Source organism: Triturus cristatus, chromosome 4_2 (assembly GCF_964204655.1).
Source record: "Triturus cristatus chromosome 4_2, aTriCri1.1, whole genome shotgun sequence".
In the NCBI taxonomy this organism is placed as follows: Eukaryota; Metazoa; Chordata; class Amphibia; order Caudata; family Salamandridae; genus Triturus; species Triturus cristatus.
In genome coordinates this window covers 450,842,124-450,855,622 of record NC_140586.1, presented here as the reverse complement: position 1 = coordinate 450,855,622, position 13,499 = coordinate 450,842,124, and positions in this window count along the sequence as shown.

The window sequence follows — 13,499 nt, the reverse complement described above, 5'->3', positions numbered from 1 at the left end:
CACGCCACGAATGGCGTAAAGTAACTTAGCATTTAAAAAAACGTACAAATTCACTGAAAAAACCATAGGTTTCACACACGTTATAGTTAGGAATTAGCATTTAAAAAACCTTGCAAATTCACTGAAAAAACCATAGGTTTCACACATGTTATAGTTAGCTGGACATTTCACTCGTAAAAAACCAATGAAATTCCCCCGTTATAGTTAGTGCAGGCAACTATAACTCACGCGACCGCAATCCTCTGCTGATGACATATGTGTCTTTATGAAAAAAAAATATTTGTAATATATGTATAGCTAAAATTTAATGGAAGAAGACATGGGCAAATAAGTGTCTAAATACAGTATTAGCATCAGCAGAGGATTGCGGTCGCGTGAGTTATAGTTGCCTGCACTAACTATAATGGGGGAATTTCATTGGTTTTTTATGAGTGAAATGTCCAGCTAACTATAACGTGTGAAACCTATGGTTTTTTCAGTGAATTTGCAAGGTTTTTTAAATGCTAATTCCTAACTATAACGTGTGTGAAACCTATGGTTTTTTCAGTGATATATATATATATATATATATATATATATATATATATATATATATATATATATACAGATATGGAGGAAAGCATTTTCAATTTCCCCTTACCTGTATATACTTACCTTGTAGATAGCTTGCTTTTTGCCATTATATTTTTCTCTCGCAATAATCCTTATAGTTGATTTTCTGAAATACAAACACAGGGACACTGCGCATTGCCCGTTTAACACTTTTTCTGCCTATACAATTCATCCACTGCTTTGTGTTTTTCATTTTTGAAACCTATAGTATTCTGCTGTCCACTGCTGATGCTTCACTCACTTCACTCACTCACTCACATCCGAATGAGTCCGACACACCAGGAATTTAGCAACTGGATTTATTACAAAATTTCTTTACAGCGCGTGGGATGCATGTATGTAGAAACGCCGTGGCAGACGCGTTTCAGCATAGGCTTTCCTCAGTGCCTCGTTTCTACGCCAGTTCTTACACCAGGGGCTGTTTATAGTCACAAGTTAGTACTGTAGCCACTCCCAAGGTCAGAATGTTAACAGGTGCGCTGCATTGTTCCTCGCGCTGGCCTGAGGCTCGTTGCATGCTGGTAATCGTAGTGCGATGTGGTAACCCATTCAGTGAGGGGTCTCTCCATACACCAAGTGGCGTCCCAAAATCAGTTGGCATCACAACTTCTCTCACCTTCAGCCTCGAATCCCAGGAGAATAGATAAAACTTGAGACCAGTTGTCTCCCCAGTAGTGCAATCTACTGCCTCACTCCCCGTGCAGACAGTGAAGCACAGTGGCAATATCTCCGCTTGGGGGGGTGACACGTTGTACGTTCATACCAAAGTCCAAAGTTGCTGGCTTTACGTGTCACTCCAGACCGTGAGGGGGTGTCGTAGACCAGTGCCTGCGTGCTGGTCAAAACATGAAGCCAATACTCACTCACATCCGAATGAGTCCGACACACCAGGAATTTAGCAACTGGATTTATTACAAAATTTCTTTACAGCGCGTGGGATGCATGTATGTAGAAACGCCGTGGCAGACGCGTTTCAGCATAGGCTTTCCTCAGTGCCTCGTTTCTACGCCAGTTCTTACACCAGGGGCTGTTTATAGTCACAAGTTAGTACTGTAGCCACTCCCAAGGTCAGAATGTTAACAGGTGCGCTGCATTGTTCCTCGCGCTGGCCTGAGGCTCGTTGCATGCTGGTAATCGTAGTGCGATGTGGTAACCCATTCAGTGAGGGGTCTCTCCATACACCAAGTGGCGTCCCAAAATCAGTTGGCATCACAACTTCTCTCACCTTCAGCCTCGAATCCCAGGAGAATAGATAAAACTTGAGACCAGTTGTCTCCCCAGTAGTGCAATCTACTGCCTCACTCCCCGTGCAGACAGTGAAGCACAGTGGCAATATCTCCGCTTGGGGGGGTGACACGTTGTACGTTCATACCAAAGTCCAAAGTTGCTGGCTTTACGTGTCACTCCAGACCGTGAGGGGGTGTCGTAGACCAGTGCCTGCGTGCTGGTCAAAACATGAAGCCAATACTCACTCACATCCGAATGAGTCCGACACACCAGGAATTTAGCAACTGGATTTATTACAAAATTTCTTTACAGCGCGTGGGATGCATGTATGTAGAAACGCCGTGGCAGACGCGTTTCAGCATAGGCTTTCCTCAGTGCCTCGTTTCTACGCCAGTTCTTACACCAGGGGCTGTTTATAGTCACAAGTTAGTACTGTAGCCACTCCCAAGGTCAGAATGTTAACAGGTGCGCTGCATTGTTCCTCCCGCTGGCCTGAGGCTCGTTGCATGCTGGTAATCGTAGTGCGATGTGGTAACCCATTCAGTGAGGGGTCTCTCCATACACCAAGTGGCGTCCCAAAATCAGTTGGCATCACAACTTCTCTCACCTTCAGCCTCGAATCCCAGGAGAATAGATAAAACTTGAGACCAGTTGTCTCCCCAGTAGTGCAATCTACTGCCTCACTCCCCGTGCAGACAGTGAAGCACAGTGGCAATATCTCCGCTTGGGGGGGTGACACGTTGTACGTTCATACCAAAGTCCGTGCGCACACGGAAAGAACTGCGTTAAGTGGGCGCGCACGCCACGAATGGCGTAAAGTAACTTAGCATTTAAAAAAACGTACAAATTCACTGAAAAAACCATAGGTTTCACACACGTTATAGTTAGGAATTAGCATTTAAAAAACCTTGCAAATTCACTGAAAAAACCATAGGTTTCACACATGTTATAGTTAGCTGGACATTTCACTCGTAAAAAACCAATGAAATTCCCCCGTTATAGTTAGTGCAGGCAACTATAACTCACGCGACCGCAATCCTCTGCTGATGACATATGTGTCTTTATGAAAAAAAAATATTTGTAATATATGTATAGCTAAAATTTAATGGAAGAAGACATGGGCAAATAAGTGTCTAAATACAGTATTAGCATCAGCAGAGGATTGCGGTCGCGTGAGTTATAGTTGCCTGCACTAACTATAATGGGGGAATTTCATTGGTTTTTTACGAGTGAAATGTCCAGCTAACTATAACGTGTGAAACCTATGGTTTTTTCAGTGAATTTGCAAGGTTTTTTAAATGCTAATTCCTAACTATAACGTGTGTGAAACCTATGGTTTTTTCAGTGAATATATATATATATATATATATATATATATATATATATATATATACAGATATGGAGGAAAGCATTTTCAATTTCTCCTTACCTGTATATACTTACCTTGTAGATAGCTTGCTTTTTGCCATTATATTTTTCTCTCGCAATAATCCTTATAGTTGATTTTCTGAAATACAAACACAGGGACACTGCGCATTGCCCGTTTAACACTTTTTCTGCCTATACAATTCATCCACTGCTTTGTGTTTTTCATTTTTGAAACCTATAGTATTCTGCTGTCCACTGCTGATGCTTCACTCACTTCACTCACTCACTCACATCCGAATGAGTCCGACACACCAGGAATTTAGCAACTGGATTTATTACAAAATTTCTTTACAGCGCGTGGGATGCATGTATGTAGAAACGCCGTGGCAGACGCGTTTCAGCATAGGCTTTCCTCAGTGCCTCGTTTCTACGCCAGTTCTTACACCAGGGGCTGTTTATAGTCACAAGTTAGTACTGTAGCCACTCCCAAGGTCAGAATGTTAACAGGTGCGCTGCATTGTTCCTCGCGCTGGCCTGAGGCTCGTTGCATGCTGGTAATCGTAGTGCGATGTGGTAACCCATTCAGTGAGGGGTCTCTCCATACACCAAGTGGCGTCCCAAAATCAGTTGGCATCACAACTTCTCTCACCTTCAGCCTCGAATCCCAGGAGAATAGATAAAACTTGAGACCAGTTGTCTCCCCAGTAGTGCAATCTACTGCCTCACTCCCCGTGCAGACAGTGAAGCACAGTGGCAATATCTCCGCTTGGGGGGGTGACACGTTGTACGTTCATACCAAAGTCCAAAGTTGCTGGCTTTACGTGTCACTCCAGACCGTGAGGGGGTGTCGTAGACCAGTGCCTGCGTGCTGGTCAAAACATGAAGCCAATACTCACTCACATCCGAATGAGTCCGACACACCAGGAATTTAGCAACTGGATTTATTACAAAATTTCTTTACAGCGCGTGGGATGCATGTATGTAGAAACGCCGTGGCAGACGCGTTTCAGCATAGGCTTTCCTCAGTGCCTCGTTTCTACGCCAGTTCTTACACCAGGGGCTGTTTATAGTCACAAGTTAGTACTGTAGCCACTCCCAAGGTCAGAATGTTAACAGGTGCGCTGCATTGTTCCTCGCGCTGGCCTGAGGCTCGTTGCATGCTGGTAATCGTAGTGCGATGTGGTAACCCATTCAGTGAGGGGTCTCTCCATACACCAAGTGGCGTCCCAAAATCAGTTGGCATCACAACTTCTCTCACCTTCAGCCTCGAATCCCAGGAGAATAGATAAAACTTGAGACCAGTTGTCTCCCCAGTAGTGCAATCTACTGCCTCACTCCCCGTGCAGACAGTGAAGCACAGTGGCAATATCTCCGCTTGGGGGGGTGACACGTTGTACGTTCATACCAAAGTCCAAAGTTGCTGGCTTTACGTGTCACTCCAGACCGTGAGGGGGTGTCGTAGACCAGTGCCTGCGTGCTGGTCAAAACATGAAGCCAATACTCACTCACATCCGAATGAGTCCGACACACCAGGAATTTAGCAACTGGATTTATTACAAAATTTCTTTACAGCGCGTGGGATGCATGTATGTAGAAACGCCGTGGCAGACGCGTTTCAGCATAGGCTTTCCTCAGTGCCTCGTTTCTACGCCAGTTCTTACACCAGGGGCTGTTTATAGTCACAAGTTAGTACTGTAGCCACTCCCAAGGTCAGAATGTTAACAGGTGCGCTGCATTGTTCCTCGCGCTGGCCTGAGGCTCGTTGCATGCTGGTAATCGTAGTGCGATGTGGTAACCCATTCAGTGAGGGGTCTCTCCATACACCAAGTGGCGTCCCAAAATCAGTTGGCATCACAACTTCTCTCACCTTCAGCCTCGAATCCCAGGAGAATAGATAAAACTTGAGACCAGTTGTCTCCCCAGTAGTGCAATCTACTGCCTCACTCCCCGTGCAGACAGTGAAGCACAGTGGCAATATCTCCGCTTGGGGGGGTGACACGTTGTACGTTCATACCAAAGTCCGTGCGCACACGGAAAGAACTGCGTTAAGTGGGCGCGCACGCCACGAATGGCGTAAAGTAACTTAGCATTTAAAAAAACGTACAAATTCACTGAAAAAACCATAGGTTTCACACACGTTATAGTTAGGAATTAGCATTTAAAAAACCTTGCAAATTCACTGAAAAAACCATAGGTTTCACACATGTTATAGTTAGCTGGACATTTCACTCGTAAAAAACCAATGAAATTCCCCCGTTATAGTTAGTGCAGGCAACTATAACTCACGCGACCGCAATCCTCTGCTGATGACATATGTGTCTTTATGAAAAAAAAATATTTGTAATATATGTATAGCTAAAATTTAATGGAAGAAGACATGGGCAAATAAGTGTCTAAATACAGTATTAGCATCAGCAGAGGATTGCGGTCGCGTGAGTTATAGTTGCCTGCACTAACTATAATGGGGGAATTTCATTGGTTTTTTACGAGTGAAATGTCCAGCTAACTATAACGTGTGAAACCTATGGTTTTTTCAGTGAATTTGCAAGGTTTTTTAAATGCTAATTCCTAACTATAACGTGTGTGAAACCTATGGTTTTTTCAGTGAATATATATATATATATATATATATATATATATATATATATATATATACAGATATGGAGGGAAGCATTTTCAATTTCTCCTTACCTGTATATACTTACCTTGTAGATAGCTTGCTTTTTGCCATTATATTTTTCTCTCGCAATAATCCTTATAGTTGATTTTCTGAAATACAAACACAGGGACACTGCGCATTGCCCGTTTAACACTTTTTCTGCCTATACAATTCATCCACTGCTTTGTGTTTTTCATTTTTGAAACCTATAGTATTCTGCTGTCCACTGCTGATGCTTCACTTCAGCATGTTCTGGTGATTACAATACACCCCTGCTAAATGGAAGTGAGACACAATGTTTCAGAACTGAGCTGTATAGCCAGACATCATGTGATGCATTTAAGTTTAACAATGAAGTTGAGTATATCTTAACGGATCATATGTTACAAGTGTACCAGGGAGAATACACAGAAAGCAAATAGCTACTGCCTGTGCCCTCCATTTGCCTCAAGAGCACGGCTCCATGATTTCAATCATTATGTCATGTTGCTATGGAAATTCATCTTTCAAAATGCTTATTGTTCACAATTTCTCTTATTGAAGGACACATAGCTTCATTCTGTCCCCAAGACACTTCAAGAAGGAAAGAACTTCAACCAGAGCTCTATGTTTTTTTTTGCACTTTGGTGTATGCAGCTCGTGCACTAATTTGTAAAGTAACAGAGTTTGTGTATGTGTATGTGGACCACCGATCTCTGCGGTCTATTCACAGAGGCATTTTGAGGCACATAAAGTAGAGCTCCTGTCCTACTCCTCTCGGCACTCTTACATGCCTTTTAGAGTTGGCCCCAAAACATCTAAAATATGAAAAAAGTGAATAGTGATGGAATATTCATATGACAATAGTACAAACTGAAAAGGCTGTGGCCTCTTTACCCTTTTACTACTAGGGAGTTGGACGTTTCGGAGATGATTTACAAAAGCATGTAAGAGTATTTAAATAAGCACTCATGTAGTACTATACTACCCTATGCTTATAAGTGCTTTTGGGAATCAACCCCATGATGTTCACGTAGAATTTTCAAATATTCACTTTTCTAGTTTTTTTCTGAACTATCACAGGAGAACTTGTGGATAAAAGGGCTTGTGGATTTGCGGAATAGGGAAGCCACCACAGTGGGGCTCCTGTGCGATTTTGTGACAGAGAGACCATGTCCTGAGTCAGGGTGAGACAAGAAAGTGTTGAAGGGATAGAATCAAGTGTGATATGATGCTGGGCAACCCTGACAACCAGGGCTGGACTGGCCGTAGCGGGCACTGGGCGTTTACCCGGTGGGCCACCAGGGTGGGGGGGCCAGTTTTGGACACCTGGGGGTCTGTTTTTGTTACTGGGGCCGGTTTTGCAATTTCGGTCCCTTGTTACAAAAGCTAGGGTGGTAAGACAGTAGTGCTGCTTTCCACTAGGAGCAGCACAGGATATTCACTGGTTACAGGCATCCAGATAAATGTCAATTGCATCAACAAAGTAGAGACAGGGGAGTCTCCCATGGCATAAAATACTTGCTGATAGGAGACAGAGGAGCAGCACATGGCATGCACTAGCTACAGCCAGCCAGATAAAGCCCATTGAGTCTACCGAGTAGCTACAGAGGGGCAGCATATCACATGCACTGGTTAAAGGCAGCCAAATAAATGTCCATTTGGCCCACAAAGGAGCAACTGAGTGTCACACATGGTAGTTGCTGCTTACAGGCAGCCAGCAAAAATGGCAAGTCGAATCTCCAGAAACAACAGAGGAGTAGCTCATGGTGTGCACTAGTTACGGACATCCATGTAAATGCCCATTGGACCCACCCGATAGTGACAGAAACTTTTGGTTTATAAATAGATATACCACAGGCATCGCATGTATTTTGTTTAAAATGTTGTACAGTACTAGGGTCTTTCTGGGTGGTATGTGAGGATTGTTTCTTTTAGATATTGAAGATGGTGGTTCTTTGACATTTTTGGTGGGAGGGTTGTCAACTGCAATTGAGAGAGTACCGATTCTGCTCCAGGGACTTTCCATGCCCAGACAGGAGAGTCACTTCGGGGAGTAACCTTTTACTTCAGCCACCCTTAAGAAGTGTTTTGCATGCTGAATGCTTCTTTACACCCTAGCTACATTTCCTTATAAGCATTTCATTACTTGTTTGCCACCTGCTGCTGAGAACTTCTATATCTGCAGAGCTCTAGTGTTCACATCTGCAAATCAATTTCTTTTATATATTATTTGTTTGCAGGATGAACCTTGACTGATATGCTTGGGGCCTGGAATTCTCTTAGAGTGCTTAATGTATCCTCCCGGCTTTGGGACCACACTAGCTGCGATGCGCTGGTTGAAGGTTGTATGTCCGTCTCATGCACAACATTTGTAGCCCTTTTTTCTCTATGTCAAAGAGGGCAAGAATGTGCATATAAAAGATAACTTTACCAAAAATTCCATACATGATCTCCATACTTAAACAGTTGTCTGTTTTAATGATTAGGAGAAGGTGACAGTGCAGTGGGGTTGTAGGAGAGAACATTTTCATGTTGTAAAAGGTCAGGTGGTTTCTATTTAGCAAATGGAAGTGATATTTAGTCTCCCCACCACTCCTACCTTGTTGTAAAACCTTCAGTTGTGTGCAGAACTAGTAGATTTTGCTGTGCTTTGCCCTTTCCATTTGGAGGATGCCACTGTTTCATACAACGTCCATTTGGGTTTGTTGTTATTGAGGGCTTTTTCATTGCTGGTTGCCAGGCTTTCCTCTACTCTCTTCCTCCCCCCTTACATGTTAACCCTCATCAAAGGGAGGGTAGGGTAAGTGGGGGCAACATCTTGTTTCCAGTTTGTAATATGTTTAGAGCAATTGGGATTTCTTTGCTATACAACACATTTGCCACAGTGCATGGCCCAGGATCTGCAGTTGTGATAGGTTGCTGCTCCACTGGTTGATATACCTGAGCCCATGGTTTTCAGGCGGATATTTCTTTAATATTTATTACTAAAATGTTCTTCTATTGTTGTGACACCTCGCCTGGGGCTACCAGGTTTAACGTGCATCTCTACTGCAAAGTAAATCATGTGAGCAACAGCTGCACACCAAGGTAGGTGGTTATTTAGGAAGACACACACTCCAAGCATCAGAAATGCTTTCTTGAGGAAAACAAACACATCCACAGAAATATCTGTGCATTACTTTTTTTAGTACAAGTACCTCTGGTGCACCCAGCAGAAAATAATCAGTGAAAGTCACCTGGATACCTGAGCTCAGTGTGCAGCCTCCTGACACATCTGATTCTCCGAAGGTGGTGACACAATAGCTGCTGTAACAGCAGGACACACAGAAACACATGCAAGACAGATTCTGAACTGCTCAGGAAAAGAATGCCAATAGTTAGGTTGCACAGCATGGAAAATATAAGAAAGGAGTATTGATTGCTCCCTTATACTCCAAGAGGGATAAATACAATGCCATTACAAAGGAGGCATGACAAGCTGTGATATCAGCAGAAAAGACTGGCATTTCGAACAGCTGACTGCCATAAAGAACACAGATGAGAAGTGGAAGATGGGGTGAGGAAACGTGAGGCCAGCTGAGTTCTGAGCTGCCCACCGCACCATCGAATTAGTTCACAGCAAAGCCCGTGTTGCACCCTGAAAGAATCCGAATGAAGGATAATCATAATTATGCTGAACAGTGTATATGTTTAAGATACTTAATAGATGGAACTAAAGCCAGATTCAACAGTAGTATTCAGCAGTGAATATGCCACTTAACTACGCAGGCTTTTTCCCCGCATGCAATTACAACGTAGTCGTTACAACGACTGCATTGTAACAACGCATACCATTACCCCGCAAGTCGAAACAACGACTTGCTCTAAGGTGGGGCGCTGGATGTTGGAATAGTATAATTTACTATTCCCACTCTAGAATTGTGCAACATTAGGGAAGGTGTTGGATTTTAAATCCAACACCTTCTGACCCCTCCGCAAGTCGTTGTTCCGACTTGCGAAATAATGGTATGCATTGTTACAAAGCGGTCGATGTAACAACGTGTTGTAATTGCCTGCAGGGAAAAGGATTTGTGGTAATTGATGGTTACCCTCAGCAGTGTACCTCACTACCTCACTCCAAGGAATGGTGTCCCTAGAAGGTCTTCGACTGGCAGATTTACATTGCATTTATGTGGTTTTACTGCAGATTTCATGGAATTCATCCTGTATTGACTGCTGCAGTTACAGACTGGGAGAGGAACAGTGAAGAACGAAGATGGGTGGCTCTCTCGAAAAATCCAGAATACACTGGGTGGGCAGAATAAACTGGGTGGGCACAGGAAAACAAAACCACTGAACAAATTGTGCAAGAGCACTTTTTATTTCGCACTGCTCTATTATACCTCCCTTCTTGATGGGCCAAAAAACAAAAATGTTTCTTGATTAGCACTTTGCACATTAATGAAAAAATGCATCATACCCCAAACATGCCCAAGGAGCATGTATAGGGGATATTGTATCCTGTCAATAAGCAGGCCATTCTGTGTTATTTATCTCGGGGTAACTTTCTTCAGGAAGGCAGTCTATAACATTAAACTTGAAGAAAACTTAACTCAGGACCGAGACCAAGATATTTTGAATAGCATGTGCAATCTCCTTCCTTCAACAAGCTACTGATGAGTGGGGACTGGCTATTTTTAGCTTCCTTTAAACCCATAATGAAGTAACCCATGACAACTTAAAAAATATAATGTCCCCAAACCAAACTACTTAAATCAGTAGACAACATCACAGAAAAAGGGCACAAATGGATCAACACATGTAGGAATTTCAGACCCACTTGGGTGAATGTAATGGGCACAGGATTGCAATCACTCAATCCAAGAGCCAGGTTGATGCCATTCCAAATATATTAAACACAGGCAAAAGTCACACCAGTCCATCGTACCCATCTTGGGCACTATGGAAGGTGGTAATGGGTGCTGCAGAAGAATGTAGTATTACTGCAACAAAACAAATAGAACAAAATGACTTCAATCATAGTTAAAGAGAAACAATATCAATGGCTCATTCTGGGGCTGGGGAAACATGGCGGCTGCAAGCTAAACGGTCACGGACGTAGCTCCCTCGGGCTTGTCACTGGTCTCGCCTAGAAGGGGCCTCAGAATGTGTGCTTTCAAGTGAAATAAGCCCCCCTCACTTCTGCCTTTACTCCTACCTTAAGGCACTGTGTGTTGCCCCTCGTTCGGTTTGATTTTGGTCCATCTCGTCGTTGTTTCCAGCTTGGGGTGGTGCGGTTGGCGTATGGCCCCGGACCCCAGTGGTGGCTCGCCAGCGCTCTGAACCTTGCGGTTGGAGGGTGCAACACGCGAGTGGCAGGGTAGCGGTACTGCCTGCTTCCAGGTCCGGGTTACTGGAGACCAAGTCAGTACTGGCAACTACACGAGCGTCAAGACCGGCGGCAGTAGTGAAGGTGAAGGGGAGGCAGAGCGTGATGTCCAGGTAGGGCGTTTGGACCTCGATTCATGTAATAAGACTGCTGTATTCACCTGGAGAGGAGGTAAGGGCACTTTTGGGCTCCCGCAGGACTTTTTCTCCAGCTGTGTGTATTTGTTTCATCAAGGGAAGACTTTTGTGATTGCCTGGTCGTCTGATAAGGAAGAGGCGATTCCCTACTGTATGGAGATATGCGAAGTCCAGAATGTAGGTATCTAGCCACCTAAGGTTAGCAGATATACCTTGCGTGCTAGGACAGCTCACTCCTCCTCCAATACTGATATTTCACAGCCTATTTTGCCTACCCAAGTCTCCCCTCCCGTTTCTAAAGCTAGAGTGTCAGCCAAACAGACTAAGTCTAAGGGGGTTAACATAGAGTCTGTTGTCAGTGCCAAGGGAAAAGGAAAGGGTGGGGTAAGAAAGCATCGACCTTAAAAGTGAAAATAACCCCCTCATTAAAATCATTTTATAAGGTCATGTCTTCTTCTACAGCCCGGGACTCAAATAAGGGAGTCCCTCAGGAAAGTAGGCTGCAATCAGAAGAATTCTTTGGATCTCGCCCTGCGTAAGTCTCCCGACATGTCGACCACCCCATTAAGCAATATGCAGTTGCCGGGGCTACCCGACCCGCAGAAAGATTTGGCAGAGAGCACCAGGAACTCTCTATCTGCCATCCATCCCGCAGTTGGCATTTCAAATAAGTTCACAGTGTTAGCGTTGCAAGATGACCAAGATGGCCAACAAAACTCACCTCCTGAGTCTGTCGAATCAGGGGCCACGTCTAGATCTCTGGCAGATATTCTATTAGCTCTTAAGGATGAAATGGCAAGTAGGTTCACTGTTTCAGAGACAAAACAGGCTGCAATTCATGCATCATGTGTGGTACTAGCACAGAAGTTGGAGGAAGTTTCACTAAGAACCGACTCACTGGAGCTGGAGATCCCGAAAATTAAGGAGGCTCTTTACACCTCTACAATGGATATGGCAAACCTAGCTGCCCAGAATAAAGAATTAAAGGAAGATCTTTAACGCTTGGAGAACCACACAAGGAAGAACAACTTGAGACTTATCAATGTCCCGGAAGCGCTTGAAGGCACAGACATCAAGGGGTTTGTGATATCTTTGTTAAAGGAAACTGTGTTAAAGAAATTCCCCCAATATTGACCTCACACAGGAGATACAACGGGTGCATCGTGACCCGTTTAAAAGAAATCCAGCTAAACAGAAGCCCAGGAATATTTTAATCAACTTCTTAACATATACTGTTAAAGAGGAAATCTTGACCTCGGCTCTAAGGGAAGAAACCATGACATCTAAATCCCTTTCTAACTCTTTTTCCTTTTCTATCAGATCTGACATATCCCATATCACCGCTATAAAACAGTGGGAGCTGGGAAAAAGAATGGAGGAGCTGAATAAGTTGGGGGTTAAGGCACAACTGAGGTTTCCTGCATCATTGCGCATAATGTGGAACAACCACATGCACCAATTCCACTCAGTCAAGGATGCTGATGCTCTTATAGTTAAGATTAAGAACAGGGGTGGAGTATAAGAAGGAGATGGCTGAAGTAAGGAGGGCCCCTAGCTAGAGAGACCATGGATCATAATGTCAAAGTAATTTTCTTTTTTTCCTAATGCCCTACGGGATGAAGCCGAATAGGCTAAAGCCTAATAGAAGGAAGGGTTTCCCGAGGGGAAGGGGTACACAAGGGGTTTGAGTGGGGGAGCGGGTGAGCACGGGGTGAGGAGCAGTGGGTAAAAATAAAAAATAAATCCTTAATCTCACATTCATTAGTGACCATCTGTTCTGGATTTCTCCCCCTGATGGTAGGAATCCTCCCATTGAATAGCGAGGTAAAGCTTATTTTGTGGAACGTTAATGGGTTAAGATGCCCCCGTAGACAAAGATTGGTACTGAAATACTTGGAGCTTTCCACCGCCGAAATTTGCCTTATTCAGGAGACGCATTTAAGCTATGCAGAGTGTTGTATTATATTCCATAAATGCTCCTGGGTAAAATATTTGTGCTCTTCTGAGCAGACAGTTCACAGCAAGGGGGTGGCTATATTGATAAAACAGGGAGCAGGATGTTCTATTAAATCCATCCAAACTGACCATACAAGGAGGTGGATAGTGGCCTTATTGGACTTTGGTCGTTTAGAGGTAGCATGTGCTT